At 42.1% G+C, this 24886-nt stretch overlaps 1 protein-coding gene across 6 annotated transcripts in view; it reads left to right on the forward strand.

Moving 5' to 3' along the window:
- Nucleotides 1–24886, forward strand: part of sulf2b (sulfatase 2b) — a 70374-nt gene that overhangs the window by 12781 nt on the left and 32707 nt on the right. For 4 of the 6 annotated variants that reach the window (XM_023431166.2, XM_023431169.2, XM_023431171.2 and 1 more), the window contains exons 2-3: nucleotides 1435–1470; nucleotides 15544–15601. The gene's annotated coding sequence lies outside the window, so the exon portion shown is untranslated. Of the gene's footprint in view, nucleotides 1–1430; nucleotides 1471–15543; nucleotides 15602–24886 lie in introns of all 6 variants that reach the window. The other 2 variants (XM_087169828.1, XM_087169827.1) reach the window with 2 other exon arrangements.

A 24886-nucleotide genomic window follows, 5' to 3' on the forward strand; every position in this document is an offset into this window, starting at 1 on the left:
GTTGTTTCATCACATTCTGCCATTAAAGCATCTGAACTCAGCTCAGTCTCGAAAATGATGATGATGATGAAGAAGATGAAGAAGAAGAAGAAGAAGGGGTAATTTGTCTGCAGTTTAAATCCTGTCAGTGCCGCCCTCCTCCTGGTTACCTTACCACCCTGACACCCGTCCGTCATCTTGACGAGCTGCCTTTATTCTCCTGATTTATTCAGTGCATTTCATGTTCACTTAACTAAACGGGCTTCAGTCGGCTTTCTGCAGTGAGATAACTTACCTATTTATATTTTGAGGGCTAATTTACACCTTGTGTGGATTGTGGAGTGGTGACAGAGAAGGCGGGGGGAGAGATGAGGAGTGGAACTGAGGACATGATTCATAGTCAGTATCTCGACCCGTAGACCACCAGAGGGGCTCAGGTTAGGGGATCAGAGAAACTTGATTTACTTCACCATATATAAGCTTAACTGCATTTCTGATCAGTTTTCTACATCCTCCAAAGGATGCGGCCCCTGAATTGGGACACGCCTTTTTCCATAGACTATAAATAAAGATGGACGTAGCCTCCGTGATGTCACCTACCGTTTTCTGAAGAGCGGTTTTGAAGCTCAGAGTGAGCTGCTTTGTCGTCGCCATCTTGGCAGTGTCGGACTCCACCCCTAACTCCCAGCTAATCCACAAATGGGCAAAGAGGTGGGGCGTGTGTGGAGCAGAGACTCTGGCGAATGGTGGTTTGTGGCAAGCATACGCTTGCCCACCTGTCACTCAAAGTGGCCACACCCTCAATTAAACATAACTTTAAGCTTTAATAAAATTTAAACAGGTCAGTTATATAAAAATTCACCACCTACAGTTGTCACGAAGGAGGAAATTAGCTATAGAGACCAAAACAGTTTTTTTTACCAAGCTGTAAACATATTTATTTCTGCTGTAAAGTTGGACATTTTAACATGGGAGTCTATATACAGATTATATTACATTGAAAGTCCAGATTTTTGATATAGTTGTGGTTTTAAGAACCAAAAACCATCTTGATGTAGTTTTACATCTCCTCTCTGAGGCCTCTCTCTGGAGCTCTGTAGGCTGACTGTTTTATAAGTGATCCAATGAAAATACAGCAGATTTCAGGTAAACACTCAGAGAAACCAAATCCTGCTTTGTTTGTGACATCACAAAGTTCCAGAAGTCCTGATAGCTCATTTTAATGCTCAGTTTCTAAATACAGGCTGTGTGCATTTCTCTGTGAACTGAGAGCTTTGATACTTTAACAGTATTTATATAGAACCTAGACCTGCTTTATAATCAAAAAAAGACATGGACGTCTACCATTATACTATATGAACCTTATAAACCACAGTTACTATGAGTGTGGAGCTGCTGTCAAAGACTCTGTACTTCTCTGTTAACTGTCTCCTCTGTCTCTGTTTGTCTCTGCAGGTCTGAGTACAGCAGGACGCTCGATACACTCCACAGGTAAATCTGTTTCTGTTCATCAGTGATTCAGCTTCAGTTAACAAGGAGAGAACAGCTGCGGTGCAAACAGAATACACTTTATTTCAAAATATTAAATTATTAATCAGCATTCAAAACTGAATTATCTCATTACACAAGAAAAAGAAGCAGGGTTGTGTTCATGTTACCTGTTGTCACCAGTCATCAGACCATCTGAAGATATTAAATCTGATCTTTCTGACACTGCCTTGTCCTGATCGGATCTCAGTAAAACCATGACTTCATTATCGCAGGGTAATGAGACATTAGTATCAGCTTCACACAACTTATTATTCTGAGTCCTAAGAACTAAAATAGGGTATTAAGTTTTAATCACAAAAATGTTATTATATCAAGATAACAAGGCCACGAAGCTGTGATGAGCTTCTTTGGTCAGAGAAGAGGTGTGGTTTGATTGTGGATTGTGTGTGCGTGTGTGTGTGTGTGCGTATGTGTGTGCGTGTGCGCAAATGACCAAGGCCAGACTGTGAAACCAAAAACACTCTCTTATCACGAGGACACAGATGGGAGGAGACAAGGCCAAGTGAGAGAGGTGGCAATAAGTGTGGTTTTTTTTGTGTGTGTGATTGTTACAGATACACACGGATTGAAACACACACCCTCCTTCATACACACACACACAAACACACACAGTCCATTCCCTTGTTGTGACCCAGTAACAGGAGCCTCACATTCTCACATTCCTGATTAATGATGCAGGTTGGACCCAAACAATGAAAACACACACACACGCTAGCAGCCTAAAACACTCGTACATCCACTTCAGCACATCGACATGCAGCGCACTCACACATGTGAAGTCATCACATCCAAACATGCTGCTTGAAGGATGAAGGTGGTGCATTCAAGGGCATTCAACAATGGTAGTTCCTCCCTGTTTCCATCTGTCCTTACCTCAGAGTTTGCAACCCACAGCTGTGCAAACTTTCAATGAGTCAGACTAATGTTGTGTTGCTGAAGTGAAACATCTTCACATGTTTAAGGACTGATTGAGGTAGATTTGTGCACGTGGTATCAATACTAGGTCTCCCAGTGTGTTGGAGTGATGGCTGGACGTGACCTGCTTGAGGTTCTTGAAGAGGTTTCACCTCATCTGAAAGGCTTCTTCATATCGGCTCAGGTATTTAACCTCTTGTGAGGTCACCTCGTTGACTTATGGTGAGTTTGGGCGTTAAGCAGCCTGGGGAAGTGATCTCAGGACGGTGCTGTAAGTTGCTGATAAGTGATCTCGTATACTGCTCGTCTACGACGACCTTGTGCGTTCTTCACTGCATCGACCTGCTTATGTGCTGGTGTTTGGTCCTTCAGATGGACAGGCCTCTGTCTCAGAGTGTTACAAGGATTCAGTGTTAGTTAAAGAGCTTTTCAGTAGGAAGGACAGTGTTGTTCAGTGTATTGTTGTTTTCTTCCCTGTCTGTTCTGTATCTTGTGGTTTTGACAAACGCCCAGTTTGTGCAGCCACATGTTTGAAGTGCTTCCCTGATATGTTAAGTTCCTTCTCCACTGTGTTGTGGACACGTTCTGAACCTGGTAGTGTCCTGAGTCACCTGAGTAAGATTATAGTAGGGGAGACAACTTCATGAAAAATAGTAACAGAAAAATATCTTGGCTGCAACTGTACAGGTTGTCGTATGTCAGCTTACAGAAATAACAGCTCTTAAATTGACATAGTTCTTCAAACTAAAGTTGACGTCAGTTGGACAGATGTGTCTCTGGGTCAGTGTGAAACCAAACAGCAAAACACCCGGGCTCCTAAACAGGAATCCGCAACGTGAACATGATGTCAGGCTGAATGAATGAGGTGAAACAAAATAGTTAATAGTAAGAATAATACTACACCAAAAAAAAAACAAACAAAAAAAACAATCTGTGCAAAATCTGGCCTCCACACTCCCTCAGCAACACACTGCAGCCACCTGCACTGCTTTAACGCAGGAGTTCAGTCTGTATTAATTAAAACGTCAGCTTATTTGGTTTAAGATAGAGGGATGGGGGGGGGGGGGGGGGGGGCGTCCACACTCATACGTTCTCATTTTACGATCTCTGTCAAGACGACTGTTTTTGCTCCGTATCAGAAACACTAACACACCTGAAAACACATATCACATGACCAGTCATGTGCGAGCCGGTGTAGACAGGAAGTAGATTGTCTTTTCTGCAGTTCAGTAGTTGCACAAAATACTACGAATGAGGAACAGCAAAGACAGGTGTAGCATTAAAATACAGAATTTAACTGAACAACAGCTGCTAGCAAAAACAACAAGGTCAGTAACGCTTGTATTGCGTTAATCAGGGAGCGACTGAGGGTGTCTACCTCATCGTTTCCAAAGGTTTCAGTGTCTGTCCGTCCAGACTCAAGGGGGGGCAAGGACAGGTTTTAAAATCCTAGCTAGAAACCGGCAGCTCATTTAAATCGGTGCTTAAAACATCACAATTTGCTGAAGCTCACCAGTAAATCGCATACATAACATTAGAGCCCGACTGATATTGGATTTTTGGCGCCAATGCCGATATTGATATCAGGGAGTAAAGGAAATTCTGATATCGATACGTCTGCCGATATATAAACACTTGCGAAAAAGATATGTAATTACAACAGGATATTTTACAGTTTAACAATAAACTTTATTGTCCAATATGACAACAGTGCACTGAAATGGTAAATTACACTAGGAATTAAATACAATAACTATAGAAATAAATAACTATAAATAAAAACATGAGATCAAATGATAAACCGATAAATAGGTTGGGCTCTACATAACATCTTTGTTTTAATATATTTTATCACTGCAGCACTTCTTTAAAATGGTGTCTTAAATCTCCTACCTGACTTACGAATATTTTTATTTATTTATCCAAATTTGTTTTTATTGTTTTGTTTAACACTATTTTAATGTAATTTTTAATGTTTTATTTTTTATGTATTTCCATGCCTCTGTAAAGGAATTTCCTTTTGTCTGAATGGTGCTGTATGAATAAACTCGCCTTGCCTTAGAACACAGCGCTGGACCTTTCAGACTAAAACAGGTCCAGCAGAGTCTCCAAAAGTCTCTGTTTTAGGGGCTCAAAAACTCCAGAGTACTGTGGACTAAAATGTGGACGTAGTCTTGAACATGAAGTGGCCACATGTTCGGCAGTTGGATCAGGATCTGTGGGGTTTGTTGCTTGAACCACAGCCGAACTTTCCACCAGAATCTATTGAAATCTTCTCAGATTCTGTGAGCAGACAAACAAACTGACCAATAAACATAATAAATCCACATAGGTGCTTCCGACTGTGATAAATACACAGATCAGGAGAAGTGATCCAAACCTTCAGATTAAACAACAAGTGTAGGAGGCAAAAACAATAGAATGTAGTTCACGGCTGTAGGTGTTAGTGTGTAGTTACTGTGTGTAGTAACTGTGTGTAGTAACAAAGAGTTGTATCTGTGTTGTCAACGGAGCGAAGGTGAAACAGTGAAGACGATGAGGCAGCGAAAGAGTTTGTGTTTGAGGCTGAACTGCAGAAAACACAGATGATTCTGGTTCAGCTCCAGATGACCTGCTGCACTCCTCCACATTCCTGTGTGTGTGTGTGTGTGTGTGTGTGTGTGTGTGTGTGTATTTGTGTGTGTCTGTGTGTGTCTGTGTGTGTGTGCACCCATGTGTGTGCGTGCATGCGAGCGTGTGTGTGTGTTTCCCCACATGTGTTTCTGATCACTGAGCGGAGACGGAGCGAGAGGTGGAGGAGATGAGACAGAAAGCTCAGGAGGCGTCGTGTCGACACACCCGGACGTCTTCTTCAGTTTTCATGTCACACACAGTGGAATGACTGACTGAATGATTGATTGACTGTCTTATTGATTAACTGATTGGTTGATGGATTGATGGATTTAGATGTCAGATGGAGCGCCTTCATTTCGTGAATTAGAGTCTCAGTCTAAAATGTGGAAAGCTCAGTGTCGTGGTCCCTGAACGTGTCGACATTCTTCCTCTGAGTCCATCTACTGAAGGCTGTCCTTGAATTAAGATTATTATCATTGATATTATATATTATAGCTTGGGAACATCAGTTGGACAATATAAAGACAAATGTCCAACTGCTGTTTCAAGGTCAGAAATCAAGTTTCATGTTTTTATCATTAACGTCCTTCGCCTGAGTTTTTCATTTGAATATGGTCGGGGATCATTTCCTGGTCACTCTGGTTCACTGGCTCCAGTCAAATCAAATAAATAAATACATTTCAAATAAGGTAAAAGAAAACCCATGAAAATTGAAAAACAAAATGAGACAAATGGGAAAAATGTTTCAGTTTTTGTTTGGAGTTAAAGGTTTAATATTCTTTCAGAAATAGCCCAGAGGTTCATCAGGGATTTGATCAGCCATTGTTGTAGATACACACACACACACACACACACACACACACACACACACACACACACACACACACAGTCGTGTATCATCATGTTGTTAACCTGCCATGTTGACAATACTTTCTCTTGACTGCAGTGACCACTGGGACTGAACCAGTACAGCTGTGCAGTGTGTGTGTGTGTGTGTGTGTGTCTATTATTGTCATATTCATCAATTTAGACAAAGATCTGTTTTAGGGTTAAACCTTGGTTTTATAGAGTTAGATTTATTATTTAATATATATTATTATTATGAGAGAGAGAGAGATTATTTGCAAAATTCACATGTTGTTCTCTGCTTTCATCATCTCTGATCTGTGCTCTGATTGGTCGTCTGAGCTCAGTATTCAAACTCACGTTAGATTATCAGTTTCTGTCACAGCTCTCCTGGAGACCAAAGGGGATGTTTGATTCAGTCAAATTACAAACTGCTATACTTTAAGTGGAATAACTTATCTGAAGCCTGAAAGTGTGTTCACTTGGTTATCCAAGAGCGACTGTTTCTGGAAAGAGCTGGTGAAAACCACAAATTAAAGTCTGTAACCATAAACACAAAGCACAGCTGAGGCTGATGGGAAATGTCATTAGTTCTGGAGGTGTTAACAATGAAAATGAAACATTGGTTAGCTGCAGCCTACCTCAGTGTGTAAGACTCTAATGTACACTCAGCTGATTACCTGGTTAAATCTAATACAACATCCTCTGTCATAAATCCTACATTCATCAGTTAGAAGCTTCATGTTGTTAATAAACAGCAGGAAATCAATACTGAAGCTGCTGTCAGTTATGAATCTGCTGCTGCTGCTTATGAGTGTGTCTATAGGAACATACAGTACTGTATGTATGTGTCTGTGTGTGTGTGTGTGTGTGTGTGTGTGTGTGTGTGTGTGTGTTTATGAATATGTGTGTATGTACAGTAGAAGTGGGTGGGTGTGTGTGTTTGTCCAGTGGTCATGTCCCAGCAGAGCTCTCCTGCTCTCCATCAGTCTATTTCTGTCTCTGAGTAGGCAGGATGGATGAACTGCCCGGAGGGATGGAGAGGGGGATGAAAAGAGAGGAAGATGGAGAGAAAGAGAGAGAGAGAGAGAGTGCTGGAAATAGGGGAGGAGGTGAAGGAGGAGGAGAGTGTGTGATGTATTTTCGTCTTCTCTTGTTTTGATCGACCTGTGTCGCGCGGTGAAGCTCTTTGTGTAGAATCTGTTTTGTTTACAGCTTGTAATAAAGTAATTGGAGCTGACTTTACTAGAAGATATACAGAGAGTGGGGGTGGGGGGGGGTAATACTGTAATGGAAGAAATAAACAGGCTGTGGATGGAGAGAGTGAAGGAAGAGGAAGAGGAGGAGAGAAGAAGGATGAGGACAAAAGAAGATGGTGGGCCAAACTGTGGTCTGAGAGATTAGAATTTAAAGGCCCCATATTATATAAAGTTAGGTGTCCATGTGTTCTTTGATTATAAAGCAGGTCTAAGTTCTATATTAATACTGTATCAATGCACACACACAGCCTCTATTCAGAAACTGAGCCTTAAAATGAGCCGTCAGGACTTCTGGAAATTTGTGATGTCACAACAAAGCAGCCACCTCTCTCACCCAAGCCCCACCCACCTGGATCCACCATTCAACTTCGCGGGATTTGGTTTCTCTGAGTGTTTATCTGAAATCTGCTAGATTTTATTGGATCACTCAGAAAACAGTCAGCCAATCAGAAGAGAGGCTCAGGGACCAGTTGCACAAAACACCTTTGGTTAAGATTTTCCTTAAAATCTGAGTTAAGGTTTCCCAACATAAAAGCAGTTGCACAAAACACCCTTAATTCTTCTCCTTTATTCTCATTTCTTTAAAAAGTTCAATTAATTATTCAAGGTTTTCTCTTTATCTTAGTCTTACACTTAAAGAATCACTTAGTCAGTTAAAACTTTGCACAAAAGACGTTTAGCAGAAAAAAAGTAAGTAACTCCCTCAGCTAAACCTTAAGTTTCAAACTTATGTAGAAAACTTAAAGTGTTTTTTGCAACTGGCCCCAGAACTTTTTTCAAGCTGTCATTAACAGTAGGAAGACGAACAGCTGGAAAACAGGCTGTTTCCTCACTCACAGTAAAGGATGGAGGTGTGGTTGGCTCAGACATGCCTGTGATGACAGCAGAAATTACTTTTTCACTTTGGTTAATTTTTTGTGTTAAGTACCTGCACTGCAGGGAGGTATAGCTTTTTTAAGCTCACACAGATATCATTGTTTAACTCGATTAAGTTCATAAAGGTTTCAGCCAAGTGCCGCTGTTGATCCTCAGTTATCTCGGAGTACTCAACCTCATTTCAGACAGACAGATGAAAGAAAAACTGAATGAGAGACTCAATATTTGAAATATGGAAATGTGTCCCTTCAATAATTGTCAATGACCTTCCACCAGCTGAAAGAATGACTCATTCCTCTCCCTCCATATTCACTATAAGACCAACCCAAGTCCTGTTTCCTGACTAAGACCTCTGGACAGGTGTGTTGTCATGGAACAGGATATAAGATGATCTAGGTTTTGATTGTAGAATATTGTTGGTGAAAACACACACCTGCTCACAGGTGACACTTGTGTGGACATCACTGCCCATGATAACTTGCTTTCCATCTGAATGTAGCACAAATTGTAACTTATGATAAATCAGCAGAAGAAAACGCAAATTTTTGTTTCCTGCTGATATATGCAGCAGCTGGTGGCGTCAATTTTGTAGTCCGTGGCTACGTCCACATTAATACGTTTTAGTTTTTAACACACGACTGTGGAGCTTTTGAGCCCCTAAAACAGACAAACAACAAAATGCATATATATCACTTTTTGTAGAATCACAAAGCGCTTTACAGACAACAAAAAACTAAAGAATTAAGATCAATGCAAAAACACAGAAAACACACAACACAGAGATACAATAAAACGCATAGGAAAGAACTATAATGGGCCATTTAAGTGCTTTACAGAGCCATGAACAATTCAAATCAGTCAATAGAATTGCACAGAAACATACCACACAGGGGGACAGTATAGCATCCAGTGAAATATTCATAGTTTATCCAAAAGCCTGTTTAAACAGGTAAATCTTCAAGTGCTTTTTATGACTCCACAGTACTGGCAAACCTTAGAGGCGCAGGTAGCGCGCGCCACAACCTGGGTGCTGCGGCGTTAAAAGCTCCATCACCGCATCTCATGTACATCATCATTTCTTCTCTATATCTGTCTCGAGTTCTCTGTCTCACATTTTCTTTTTCTTGATACATCAACTTTTCCATCTCTGCCAAGTGTAAAACAGCTTTTCTTGTTTTAATTCCACTAAGTTGTTTTAAATGCACAAATTGAAAATGCACATGAAACAGGTGGATAGAAACCTACAAAAGAGAGAGTGTACGTGTGGAAGTCAGCATGAGAGCAGCAGGTGTGTTAAGCAGATTATAGGTTACTGATGCATCTTTCCCTTTTATGCCTGTGGTGTTTTTTTCTGCTCGTGTTCACACTGAAACAGACAGAGATGAGCGATGCAGGAGACACCACAGAAGAAGAATTGTGCTGGGAGAGATGCTCAGTTTAAAAACAAAGGAAAAATACCAGCAACTGCAAATATAAAATGTCACATTTAGTATTCATGGTTATTGATTTTAAAGTTCAGTTCTTAAAAAATAAAGGTATGGACAGAAATATAATAAATATAAATTATATATAAACCAGTGTTTCCTCTAATGCAGTCAGCAGTTAATACATAATGACGAGTAGATATTAGCTTAATGCTATCAATTAGTTCACCCAAGTTAGCGTCACTGAGTTGGATAATAAATCTACCTTTTCTCCGGTAATTCGCTGCCTTATTCCTCACGACTTCACTTCTCTGACTCTGACCTGGTGCCTGACGTGACGTCACTTTCAAGGCCGCACTCTCGCGAGAAATTAACTCCAATAGGATCCTCCAACCACCCCACTCCCTCCCTCCCCTCCCCTCCCCCCGCTGTTGCGCTCATCATCACACAGGCTGTGAAGGTGGAGAGATGTGGCGGTGGTGCATTTGCGACAATAAAAAAATAAAAGAAATTTGAAGGCGTGGCGGCTATGATTTAGCAGTGGCGGGCCGCCACTGCTAAATCAATGTAGAGGAAACACTGTAAACTGCAGCTGAGCAGTTTGAGAGACGTGAGAAATAACCCGTGTCCAGGTGTCTTCTTGATATATTCTTGTTTTCATCTCACAGGCTCAAACATGAAAATCAAAATGCCAGCCAGCGTTTCCTTTCAATGAACACATCAGTTTATCTCTCAGAGTCAAACATCTTGTCTCCACTCGTCTCTCTGACTCACTGTTTGGTATGTGGGACGTCACAAAGCTTTCAGTCGGCATCATTAACCTGTCGGTGTGTTCGGCTTCATCAGTGTAGAACTGTTTCCTCTTTAGTTTGTTGTTGGCGCTGCTCATCCACACGTCCTCTTGAAACAGGGACTCGTAGGGGAACGATATCAGCTGCCATAGCTAGTTGGCTTGCTTACTGCTAACTGTCAGTCAGTAACCGGACAGGAAGTTAAGTTGAACCTCTTCCATTTTGGAGTCTGGTGAAAGATATGTGTGGATTTACTTTGCTGCTGAGTTCACTGATCACAGCTGTGTCACAATTCAGGGGCCGCATCCTTCAGAGGACGCAGTCTATGAAGGCTTGGGCCTTTGTAGCCGTCGTAGACCAAGATGGCCGAACTGAACTGCGGGTGATTTTCTGCTTTGCACGGCTCCTGTCGCCCTAGCAGCCTTGACAACACATGCGTTTTTTTTTTCACAAAAACTTGGGGTTTTAAGGCCCTTGGTTTTAACACTTGTACCATTAGCTGTTTGAATTGAGCTGAAACCCAATACTTGCATTTAAAAGTATAATCCTCTCCCTCCATATTGTGGTGTTGTTTGCTGCCGTATTATTTTCATTACTGACACGCAATGAATGTAGTCGAGTCAGGTCGAGCTGATATCATGTAGTGGAAAAGGGCTGTGAGTGAACTTGCACAAATATTCTTTAAAGATGTTAATCTCTGAATGTGCTTTTCTTTGGTTACGGTACAAACTCCCCGTCCTATAGGAAGGTGGAACAACCAATTGGTGAAATTTGGGAGGTGTGCGACCTACTATATCCTGTTCTTCAGCATAGATAACACAGGCATGGTTGAGTATTGTTGCAGAAACATTATTCCTATCTTCAGGTTTAAGAGCAGAGTCGTGACCTGACTGAGGGCGACTGAGGCGGTGGCTCAGTGAATTCACTGTGCGGCTGAGAGAGAGGCAGCAGCTGCTTCTCCTCCTGCTCTGAGGGAAACAGCTGCTTGTATGGTGGAGAGTATCGCCTCAGGGACTCACAGTGACACACACACACACACTCACACACACACTAACACACACAGCTCTCCTGTGTGTAGGTCAACAGGCTACCAGGTGTAGGTGGAGGACAGGTGAGAGGAAAGAGGAGGTGGGAGAGCAGAGGGAGGTGAGGAGGAGGAGGAGGTGCTGAGTGTAACTCATGACCGCTGCTTCATTCAGCCTCCAGCTATTTGTAACAAAAAAAAGATAAATAAATAAAAAAGACAAATGTCCCCTGCTCTGCGGAGGACAAACTAAATCTTCCCTCTGGCTCTCTGCTGCTGCTGTTTCAGAAACTCTACACCAGGGAGGGAGATTACAACAATGCAGAGAAAGACTGGAGATAAATCCTGGGAAACACTCTGTCCTTGGGCTCTGTGATGCTTTAAAGCTTCTATATATAACATCCAGAAAACCTCTCTGATGAGTGACACTAGTGGCTGTTAAGGGAACTGCACTCAGCGTTCTCCTGATGGCGAGTCGGACCACACGAGACTGAACCTGACCCATGTTGGTAGATGAGGAACTTAAAGTTACACTGTTGCAGGTTGCTTTAGGTCTGGCTTTGTGAGACTATAGTTTGACTAACGTTTTGTTCTTTAGAATAGAGTCAGTGTTGTACTGGGAGTTGTTTGTTGACGTTAGCGGACTCCATTTGTAAGCTAACATTAGCTAGTGTTGCGCAGTGTTGGTGCCACAGGGAGCACAGGAGAGACATTGAGGCAAAGACCTTGGGACGTTGCGAGTCCTTCAGCAATGAAAACTACAATCACTTGCATAATACAGATACACTGACTGTATCTAAACTGTATGAAGAACTGGGTCTGATAATAAAAACCTTTACAGGACGTTCACGGTCACTCTATTGAAAGAACATTTGATAAAAAAATTTTTTTGCAACAAAAGTTCTCATAAGCCCCACTGGTCAAAAAACCCTCTTAGACCCACTAACATTGGGCTTTTGTCGGCAATGGATTCACACCTGGGTTAAATGACTCTGCAGTAGCTTATGAGCTCCAGCTCCGATCGGCTCCGATCAGCATCGATGTAAACACAACACCCGGGTGAACCCGCTATTTTTCGCCCATTTCCCTGCTGTAACGCCTCAGAGCACAGACACTGTAAACAGACCCGTCACCTGTCCAGCACGGTGCTGTTAAACCAGAAACACTGCGGCTACACTGCGCTAGGGGATAAGAGAGTGATCGCAGCTTCAAAATAAGTTTTCAATACACGCTATCACCAATCGAAGCGTCTCGCACGGAGGCCGAGACACTTTTACAGGAGCACCAACCCGGGATTCAGATGTGACAGATCCGTTTCATCAGTTTGCACAGCAGCTAGCAGCTCACTGTCTCTCCACTGTGTCTGCGTGTGCACTCTGTAAGTGCATGTGATGACATCACTCTGTGCGGTTGTTTGGGTCCTCAATCTGAACAGAAAGACAAACTCGACCGGCAGCAGAAAAGGGTCAATCGGCTTTTATTAGCATTGAAAAAAGAGTATATAACTGCTAATTTTGGTGTAAAAGGGTTAATAGAGTAAACACACACACACACGCACGCACACACACACACACACACACACACACACACACACAGACACACAGATACACTGAAGCAGCAGAAAAGAAGAGTCGCCCGGAGAGATTCTCCATTTCCTGTCAGCCTCGCCAACTTCCTGTCACCATATTGATTTACTGTTCCATTACTCTACCTGTGGAGCTGTGTGTGTGTGTGTGTGTGTGTGTGTGTGTGTGTGTGTGTGTGTGTGTGTGTGTGTGTTTTTCCCCAAAGGCCTGCATCTCTGGCATACTGCCTCACTGGAGTAATTACAACACAGATACACAGTCTCAGGTGGAGGATGAGCACTAGCAGTTGTTACCATGGTGTCACTATCTCCGTGCCAACTGACCGACCATCAGGGAGTGTGTGTGTGTGTGTGTCTGTGTGTTTGTGTTTGTTTGTTTGAGGTGGAAAAATTGATGTATAAAACTGAATTGGAAACAGACTGAGTGAATAAATCCGATCAGTGTGGAGCGATGATGTTATTAACACATGAAGCAAACAAATGTCAGATCTCCATCATTTTCTCCATCAGGGTTTTTCATCATCTGAACTTTGACTGGATCTCTTAATGACTTTATCTTCTTCTGCAGTGGTTTAACAGCAGCGACAGGAGAATCAGCTCCACTGAAAAATTAGCGTGTTCACCCGGATGTTGTGTTTACATCACTGCTGATCGCCAAAGCGGATAAATACCCCTGACTACTACCGAGTCATTTGATGCGGGTGTAAATGCTGATTGTACCTCAGTGTTTTTGACCCGTGTAAAAGAGGCTTTACACTAACTTGTAGCATGTCATGCATTGTTTGCCTAATAACTTTATTTATTGTTGTTGGCGATGCTCTCTTACTAATAATTACTGCTAACAGGTCCTTTATAAATCAAGATGATTTATGTTATACAAGACATCCTTAGATAGGCTTCATGAAGTCTGCAGAAAGCAAACTGGATTATTCCACAGCAAAACATAAACCGTTTACAGGAGGTCTGGAACTGCTGAGCGTCCTGTGGATCACAGACAGGTTGGTTTCACAGCTGAGCTCTAATGAGCCTCTAATGTGAGTCTATTTTGGTTGGTGTAACATGAAAACATTTGCACGCCTCGGGCTGCAGGCTGGTCACAGTTCACGGATTTCAAACAAGAGAAAACACGAACACGACAAGTGTTTCCTGTCGACAGAGATTCATTGAATCTGTGAGCTGAAACATGATCGGACCATCAAACTTTAACGACATAAAACCACATGAAAGGACTGAAGCTAAAATGAGAGTGTGAAGACAAAGTGAGACCTGCTGTCAAAAGAAATCCACAGTGAGTGTTAGGAGGAGATCACTGTTGTGCATCAGAGTCCCACCCACCTCTCTAAAGGGTCCCGCAGAGCGGCGACCTATGACCTGCATCAACATGTCAGGATACAACATTGTCCTGTTCCTCAGCACAGATGCTCGTCAGCTCTATAGAGAAGCAGAAATCTTTTCCATATCTCGACACCTCTGCGCTACTTTGCCCCTCACAGGCAGAGAGGAGTAACTACAGGAGCAGAGAGGGGGAGAAAATAACGCTGATGGACAGTAAACTGTAACAGAGAGAGGTTATAATACTTTCATTTTATGTCTTTTTAGGTTTTAGATTGAGATAGGAGAGCCTTTAAACCGGCTGCGGAGATTGTCACAGAGCCGGATTGACGTCTGTGTAAAAGGAAGAGCTGGCACGTCACGGCTGATTCCTGAACGCTAGCACACTATTTAACATCAAACTCATGGCGGCTTTGTTTGGCTCAGTGTAAACAAGCAAAGGCAGCGAAACCAGGGGTCTTCTTAATGACAGTATAGCGGGGTCTTAGATAACGGAGCAAGAAAACAGCAAGCAGTGTTTTGCTTAGCAACTGCAAATAACAAAAAAAACAGTTTCATGGAAGTTACACATTTCTATGGCAACACATTTGTTTATATAGTAAAACAAAAAACAGTAGAACAGGTTTAAACTCAATTTGACCAAATGTGTAGTTGCTGTATTTTGCTTTTTTAGGGCCGTTCTCTGACTACTTCTTAGTTTTGTGGCTGTATGTCTCACTTACTTCATACTCTCTGAACCTCTAGAGGGCGCTCGTCAGGAAAACTGGTTGTTTTAAGTGTTTTTGGGGAGGACAGTCTTGCACATGAGGTGAAAAAATCAGAGAAAACAATCTCAGCAGTCCTTTTACTCACTCCATCTGCTTTCAGTTGTAACACAGGGTCTTCATCAGCAGGTGAAGTTTAGTTTGACGAAGTGTCTGCGCAGGAAGTGTCTCAGCCGTGTCTTTAAATTGTTCTTCTCACAGAACTTCCCACGTAACTGCTCACATTTTACTTTCACTGTTCACACTCAAAACGCAAGTTTTTTTAATTTTTATTTTCACTGGTCTCTGAGATTTGTCAAAACGATGGTGAACTACACTTAGTACTGCACCTGAACGCACCCACCACTCTCTGTCTCACACACACACACACACACACACACACACACACACACACAGAGCAGTGAAGCTGCTGCTGTTCAGACGTGGCGCGACTGTTAATTCTTGACCTTGGAAACGGTCAACATGGAACATTTACACTCCCATGACAACTGAGTGCAGCCTGAAGGGGGCGCTGTCAGGACTGTCGCACTGTTGGTGCTGTTTACTGATGTTGTCTCTGTTGTGTTTGTGTGTGTTTGTTTCAGGCCTCTGCTGAGCTGAACATTGTCAAACACCGGTTACACTCCAGAGCATCTGCACAAGGTAACACACACACACACACACACACACACAAAACCAATTAGTAATTAGTGTGTGTGTGTGTGTGTGTGTGTGTGTGTGTGTGTGTGTGTGTGATGAATTTTTTGGTTTGTTGGGCCGCTACAACTGGTTAGTCACCACATCCATCATCAAAACACACACACACGCACACACACAAGCAGACACACAAATCACTGAGGTGTCTGTTTCTCATCTGTATCCATGGTTACATTTGGGTACATTTGGTGTGTGAAAAAGCTTTTACATAGCTGATAGTTTGTGTTGTGTGCTGTTGTGCCGCAGCAGTTTGGTGTGTGTGTGTGTGTGTGTGTGCCTGTGAGTCTCTGCTCTGCAGGTTCTGCTGTTTTCATGTTTGAATGTGTCGGTCAGAGCAGCCAAAGGTCAAAAGGTCAAGCAGCGCTGCAGCTAGTCTGCTAACTGATTAGTTCAGCCTGCTGCTGGCAACGAGGCTGACTGCAGGAGGCACACACGCATACGCGCACACACACACACACACACACACACACACACACACACACACTGCCAAATGATGCCAGAGGCCCAGTAGGCTGTAGCGTGCCATTGCTCTCTCTCTCAGTGGATCTTGTTTCTGAGGCGCCTCAGTGGCTCAGTCACTGCACAAGTTGGAAACTTTCCCATTCTTCCTTCTCCTCCTCCTCCTCCTCCTCCTCCTCCTCTGCTTTATATGATCAGAAGTTGAAACCTGAGTGTCGTCTTCATGTTTCTGCTGTTTTGTAGCTCAGATATTAAAACCTTCGGGGTAGCTACAGCTGCACCATCGATGTGTTTATGTGAAAACTCAGCTGCTCGTTCAACCATAAGATCATGTGTCTGGTGATGTGGAGCTGATCACCAGCATCGTTGCCTCAGGAAGATCACTCTTGGTCTCAAACTTCATGCTGACTGATGATGCAAGGGAATATGAATTCAGGTGAAAACCTTTTTCATGTAGGGTTTCATCAGATGAAAGGTTTTGAACAGTTGAGGGCCAGGGGCCACGTCAGCTGTGAGCTCTGTGTGGATCCATTTTTATCTTCTTTTATCCAAACCTGAGCCCCTCGACAACACAACACCTCAGTGCGAGGTTTACTGTGGTCCGTCCACGCTGGTTTCTGCTCCGATTTCCTCTGTCATGCTCGGTCAGAGTCAGGGAGATAGTAACGATCCATTTGATCCGTGCAGTGTATCAAACCTTCCTGACAAAAAGTGCTGCAACATTTTCAACTCTTTCAAAGAGTGACGCATCGATGATGTTTCCTGTTGTTTTATACTGAAGGCCTAAACACTGCCCTCAGCCGTGACCTTGGAAACAAGTCTGAAGTCCAGATGCATTTGCTCACTTGTCCCAGAGCTGGTGATCACATCACACAGTCTGCATCAGCAGGTGGAGGAGCTCAGGTGTAGATGACGTCTCTACCATGTCGCCTTCAACAGTGAGGCTTCGTCCACACAACTACATCCTCGTTTTAAAACGAAACTGATCTCCATCCATACTATCACACCTGAAAACACATATCACACGACCATTCACGTACACTGGGCATGTGCGCGCCGGTGCAAACAGGAAGCAGATTGTCTATCCTGATTGTCATGTGGACGGCAGGAGTAAACGTAGCAATAGTGATGAGTTTTAAAACTAAAACGTAGTAGTGTGGACGTAGGTGAAATAATGGAACAATAGAAAGAGTAAATAGCAGAGCAGCGTTTCATCTGCTGATGAAGACCATGTATCGACTGTGAGCTGACATTGTGTTTTTAGGGTCTGAAGTTTACTACAGCACATGACTGTGACAGTGAACTGGTAAATACTGATAAGTTTTATGGAGAATGGATTTATACTGATAGACCACACCTGAGGGAATACGGTAAATATATGCAGGACTTAAACTTTTATACATTGCGGTTGGGAAAACTCACATATCTCACAATCTACTCTCCAGATTTTTGTGAATTTTTCTATGTATAGTCGTATTCCCCAGAGGGTGAACCCTACTGATTTTGGTGAACTCTCTGACCTTTACTGAATCACCACTGTCTCTACAGCTGAACCCTAAACACTGATCATTGGAATAATCAATATAGAATTCAAATCTTTGCTCTGTTGTTTTTATAACTGTGTCATTATAGATAAATAGATAAATAGATGGATAGATAAATAGATGGATAGATGGATAGTCGCCATCTGCATATCTGTAGCTGCTCTTTCGCCTCCATTAGTCGATAATAATCAGCATCGTGCACGGTTGCCATGACAACGTCACTTGAAAAGAGTCGAGAGGGAGATGTTCTTTTAGCCAGTCAGACTTTCTCCCTCTCTCCTGTGTCCCTTTTTCTGAACTCTCTCCATCATCTGTGTTGTAGGACTGGATTTGAATCTGAAAGCTCTTTTGTTGTTTGTCTGAAAGGAGCTCTCGCACACACACACGCTCACACACACACACTCAAACACACACACACACACACAGAGCGAGGACTCGACCAGCCAAATCAGTGCAGCAGTAACTGTGGAGAATACAGAGCAGTGAAACAGATTTTTTTTCTCTGCTCTTCACTGCACAACAAATGAATTTCTAAAGTGGCTGCACTCGTTAAAACAAGACAACGCATCAGGAAACAGTGTCTAGATCTGACAGAGAGAACATGATAACAGATTATCACACTATGAAGTAGTTAGTTAGCTGCTCACTATCCAGCAGACACAGAGACACAGGATCCTCCCATCAGAGTGGTGCTCACTCTCTTTTAGCTGTGCTTTGGTCTCCACCACCTCTTCTGCAACAAAACAACACTATAAAAAAAAAAAAAAAAAATCTAAAATAGGGGACAGTCGAGAAATGAGAGTCAGGCAAGTTGTGCATCTTCCTTATTTTCCAGGGCCTCATTTCCCAAAACCATTTTAGGCTACACCTACACTACTGTGTTTTAGTTCGAAAACACATCACTTCTGCTACGTTAACTTCTGCCGTCTACACGACCCCGGGGTCTTCGAGCCCCTAAAACACGACTGACACTGTTTTAGTTTGAAAACTCCAGCGTAGCGTTTTAGTCTGGATGGACAGAAACTGAGACCTTTGGAAACTATGAAGTAGACCCCCAGGGTAACTCCCTGATTGGGTCTCATCAGCCTGGTTAATACAACATGATACAGAGCTAAGACACTTGTCTGGATGGAGCTCATTTCAGTTCTAAAATGCTGTTAAGATTAAAATGTATCAGAAGTCCTCGTTCTGCTCTGCAGCCTCGCTGAGTTTGGTTTAGTTTCACATGAACCAGTTCTCCACCTGGCCAGAAGAAGAACCACCGTCACCAGCTGCAGTCCAAGACAGTGGAGTTACAGTCCGTCTGCAGGACGAGAGACCAGCCTGCAGGCAGGGAAACTGAGGCGGGACGAGCCGGGGCAGAGACTGAACTTTCAAATCAAAAATAAAACAAGCAACAAACACATGCAGACAAATTATTCAAAATAAATGTCAAAAGAAGATACATACATACATACATAAGAAATGTAAAAATAGTTGTAGTGTTAACATAGTTGCAGTTAAAATAACATTGTAAGATCAGAGGTAGGGGTCTCTCGTGGGAATTTCAGGGTCAAAGGTCAGGGCTGGAGGTGCTACGGTGACTCAGTTTAATGACACAAAATGAAGCTTTTACTTCCTCAGCTGAGAGCACGCACACACACACACACACACACACCTGTGAAAAACTCACAATGATCAAAGTCTTCATAGTGTGTGTGTGTGTGTTTGTGTGTGTCAGAGGTGAGTGTTAAACATGATCACAGCTTTCTAATGGAGATAGTAATTATATTCTGGCAGGCTGCCCACACACACACACACACACACACACACACACACACGGTCATTCTGGCTGATGAGGCGATGATGAAGGTCTCCTGATCCTCTCTCCGAGCAGCAGGTCACTGGTTGTGTAGTTTTTGTCGTTAGTAGTAAACAGCAGAAACATGGTGTTTAGACCCTCAGCTGTGAGAGTCGTTTCACTGGCGTTTTATTTCACTAGTTACAGTTTCTGAGACGTGGAACCAGCTTCTCACTCGAGGACAAAAGCCTGTCTATCAATCTGTCAGTGAGTCTCTGCCTGTCGTCCTCACAGCTGAGAGATAAGAGGAGTTCATTAGTCAGATAACTCATCTCAAACTTGTCTCCCTTACTTCTCTCTCTTCACATCTGCTGCTCTCTGCTCTTCTATCCTCCTCTTCCTCCTTTTTTAACAAAATGCTCTTTTCTTTCTTTCTCACCTCACTTTGCTTTTTGCTCATTTCTTTCTCTCTGTCTTTTTTTTCTCTCTGTGACATTTTATTTTACCTCAGACTTCTGTCTGTGATACGGCAGCTTTATTTGATTCACTCTCTGGATTGGCACATCACAGCCACCGTACCTTGTCTCCTGTCTGTCCCGCTGTCTCTCAACTCGGATACTTCAGTCACTATTCACTGACGTAGTGCGAGAATTTGGACAGGGTATTGTTGTCCCAGATCAGACACTGCTGTTGTGCACTGAGCAGAAATGACGATTGCAACAGGCGACCGTGATTGTTGCTCGTCAAAATTTCCACCAGCTTCTTTGCTAACTTTCTTGAACGTTTTATCTTCCTGGGTGTGTGCACATCAGTCACACAGAAAAAAAAGAAAATCCTCCAATGAAACGATGGACACATTCTTTAAATGTTCCAGCTGATTGCTGCAGAGAGTGAACCGTGTTCGTCTCTTTCCAGCTCTTAATCACATCACATTAACATTTTAAGTTAATAAACCTATAAACCGGTGAATCGGGATTTTCAGGCTTCAGAGTTGTGAAGCTAACGTTAGCTAATGTTAGCTAATGTAAGCTCTCTGTTTGATTCTTTCTCTGAGGAGCAGAAATGACCTCAGTGCTTTTCATGGTCGTCTCCTGCTCGACTTTCAATGTGCACAATTGGGATTTTTAGTCCTGACGGTGCAGCTGTGGGGTTCATCCTCTGGGGATGATGAATATTCAAAGCAAATTTCATGGAAATCAGACGGTAGATATTTCCTCTGGAGAAAAGTGGAGAACAGTCCAACTGTCTGCCTCAACTCTGTCTCCCAGAAATTACATCTATATATAACAAAATTGTTTTCCCAGTTATATTGTGGCAACACAGTGGATATAACATTTCTAAATCAAAAATTATGAGGGAAAACAAATGAAATACATGATCAGTGGACATCTTACTGATACAGATTCAGTATGAACATTTTTACCACTGGCCAAATATTTTATTTAAACCTCATATCCGCATTAGTCAAAACTTTGTTTCCTTACTGCTGCACATCTGTTTTCATTTTACGTTTTGACACAACCCTCATTTTCTTTCCTCTCAGGTGGACAATGGAGACACGTTCTTTTGTTTCTATCCTCTTTTTGCTGCTCATGTCCATGTGGAGCCAGGAGGGTGGTTTTATATATATATATATATAGTGTTCACTGGATGGATGGATGGATGGATGGATGGATGGATGGGACATGAAAGATGTAAAGTGATGTGTAAATGAGGTGAAGGGTGATGCATGGAAAGCTGACGATACAGATGGGGAGGTGTATGGAGGGAGGGAGGGAGCGTTAAAAAGATGAGTAGATGTGTAAATGAGGCAGTGGGCGGAGCCTGTGGTGGAGGGTAAATATGGAAGAGATGGATGGATGGGAGAGAGAGGGAGAGGACGTGGTGTGTAAAAGTGTGTAAATGAGGTCGTGTATATAGATGATGCTTCTGTCTTCATGTTCTATTCATGTTAGAAGTGCAGCGTGTGTGTGTGTGTGTGTGTGTGTGTGTGTGTGTGTGTGTGTGTGTGTGTGTGTGTGTGTGTGTGAGACAGAGAGAGAGAGAGCATACAGCAGATGGGCAGAGTGTCTCTTAAAGGGATATTCCCCAGTATTCCCAGTTTGTTCTTCCTGTTTTTTGTTTTTTTTCAGTCATTAGCTGAAAACTGGCAGAAACGTGTGGTTTTCAGTTTTTCAGAGCAGCTCATTAAAGCAGCAGTAAACTCTCTTCAAACACTACTTGCCTTTCAACAGTATTTCTGTTTACCGTTTGATCTGTGGCTCCTTTTACCTGGACCGGTTTTCATTTTGGAACTGGACCAGTTTGGAAAAATGTTTTTGTCCCACAAAGGACTCTGATCTCAGTCACTAACTACTGTTATTGATATTCACAATTCCCAGAGGATGAATTCTAATATTCTGATAATCCACTTGACCTCTCCTCCAGCTTCTTGTGCAGACAAACAACTAAACAGCAAACATGTTTAGTGAGAAGTTTAATCTCAGTTTTTTCTTTAAAGGTCCATATTTTACAATTTTCCTCAGTTTTATTTGAAGTGTTGATCCATAAGAAGATATATTTGTGGGTTTAAGAACTAGAAACCATCTCAGTGTAGTTTTACATCTCCTCTTTCAGGCTTCTCTCCGGAGCTCTAGTAACAACAGGTCAGTGAACCAATCAGAAGAGATACTCTGTTCGCCTTGATATTTTCACAGTATTAATATAAACCCTAGACCGGCTTTATAATCAGAGAACATAAAGACATCTACCTTCATACAATATGGGACCTTGAGAATGAATAAAGCTGCATATTTATTAATGGCAGCAGGTTCACGAGGAGGTTGTCGGGCCGGATGTTGGACATAAAACTGTGACTGTGACACCAGAGACCAGGTTCACATCCAGAGTCCCGTCTGTGGTTTAGACAACAAAGGCTCTTTGGTTCAGGTCAGTGAAAGATGGAGGTTTAGGTTCAATGTAAATAAACAGGTTGTGTCTGAACTTTTATTGTATTGAACCAGACTAGGATCTTTCTCTGACCTGAACCAAGAGCAGCGAGAGTCTGAACAGAACCAGAAAACAGTTTCATATCAGATATTTTGGTGGAAAACAAATATATAAGCAGCATATAGATCTATATAAGTCAGCAGTAATGGCCATTCCAGGCGGCTACACTCGCTGAAATGAATCATGTAAAAGCTGGAGGAGGCTCGTCCTGGTTTCCTTGTATCTCCACAACGGATTAGTACAACCCACAGAGCCACAATGGACACATTTATAGGAAATACATCAGTTTGACAAATACTGCAATTATCCCTTTAATTCAAAAATGGAGCTCACAATAGATGCTGTATATAAATGCCATTATGGTGACTGTATACTCTATATGTGTGTGTCATTTCAGCGTCGGTCACATGATGAGATTTTCTTCCACTGTCAGAAATTTAAAAACAGCCTATATGGATGTTTTCTTATCGATGCTCCAGACTGACACTGTGCTGTGATTCAGGTCCGGTCAAGTTAAGGCACAAAAGTACTTGGACTGGGTTAAGGAACAAAACATGTTTTTTTTTTTTTTTTTACAGATTTGCCATAGTTTAAAGCTGATTGTTGCAAGGAAACATGAAGTGACTGATAGTTGGAGCTGAAGAAAGACTAAACGATCAGTCCAACACCTTCATCTTGAACTCTGCAGCTGTTCAAACCTTACTTTCATTAGCTGATACTGTTTAATATTGAAATAAGCAGGATTAGAAAATTACCACCAACTGTCTTGATGAATAACGGAGGCTGATGACTCTGACTCTGATTGATGAGTTTGGCTTTTGTTTCCATTTTAAATCAATGAACTCATTTCGACTCCCAGCTGTGGCCGTTACACAGCAGAAATGACTGGGTTTGATTTAAATGAGGTGATGATATGATGTGGACGACACTGAGCTGCTGACCTGGACGGTCACACAGTGTCCAGATCTGAGTGATTCATCCGCAGCGTGCATGTGAAGATGGCTCTCGTCACTTTGACGCTGCTTTATTGATGAGGAGGAAATGAGCATGAGTATCAGATGTAGATGTAGATGTACCTCTCCTCCACTTCCAGCCTGCTGATGTTTGGTATCACAGACATCTCAGGAGAACATGAGAGCTTCTGTGTTTCACACAGCTTCATCACACCTCAAATACTCAGTGTGTTGAGATACAGTGGATATTCTGTGGCTGTGGATCAGCTCATCTGCAAAGCAAAGAAAAAGTTGATCCATACTCACAAAATCATGGTGACACTGCATTTGACTGACCCTGATGGGTTCACTCAGCGGTCCCAGTACAGTAGTATAGTATAAAGGTAGATGTCCATGTCTTTTTAGATTATAAAGCAGGTCTGGGTTCACCGGGACCCACCATCCAACCTTGCAGGATTTGGTTTCTCTGAGTGTTTACCTGAAATCACCTATATTTTTAGTGGATCACTCAGAAAGTCAGCCAATCAGAAGGGAGGGTCAGTGCCCCAGTTGAAAAAAAAATGTAACTTGTTTTTGACCAGTTCAAAAACCCCAATTTCTTTTTTTTTTAATAAAAACTTAAGTGACTACATAAATTCTCATAAATGCACTGCAGGTAACAGAGGATAATATATATTCACGTCACAATAAATATGAGCTCATAACATCAAATAATAATCAATAATACGCATCTCATTCACAAATGGCTGCAAATAATATTTTCTAAGGCAACAGCATTTATTTTGCCTAATGAGTAAAACTAAATAAGCTGTAGCTCTGTCAGACCTCACATCCTGATGGAACATTTACATCTGCATTCAAATACAAGCTTAAACAAACTGACATATATGTACATATTTTGAATTTCCATACAGAAAAAACATGTAAAATAAAAGCACATATGTAAAAAAAAAAATTATATATGAAACTTTTTAGAAATTGGAACAATTTCACATATTGACATGTATGTCATATATTACATGTCTGTGTGGGATTATTACGATGGATTGACTCCAGGGTCAACAGTTCCCTCTATATACAACTACAGTATAGGTTCTGATGTATAATTCACTATTGAAAATACAATAAAAATAAGAATTAGAATATAGATAATCCATTGATATCACCTTTTCACTATATGCTGCTGTGTGGGATCTGAATGAGACTGGATGTGCAGGATCAGGTCGTATCTCTGTCGCTGTGTGGTTACATTATTTAAACACAGTGCACATCAGCTTTGACATTACCTATAACCCCTGAACACTGATCTATAAATCGCCTTTAGTCATTTCCAATAAAGTCCACCTCACTGCAACCTTGACTTCAAATCAACTGACCCTCGACCCCTGATATAATTTGTTCTTTTTCCCTTCTGTTAAACAAGTGCAGACAGGAAGTTAATCAGCTTCTCTCCAAAAGTCAACAACTGAAGGAGAAAAATTCAGAGCTGTCTCTGCGCACATGTGAA

This window comes from Seriola lalandi, unplaced genomic scaffold (assembly GCF_002814215.2).
Source record: "Seriola lalandi dorsalis isolate HSWRI2012SDOR001 ecotype SW California unplaced genomic scaffold, Sedor1 jcf7180002054917, whole genome shotgun sequence".
Taxonomy (NCBI): domain Eukaryota; kingdom Metazoa; phylum Chordata; class Actinopteri; order Carangiformes; family Carangidae; genus Seriola; species Seriola lalandi.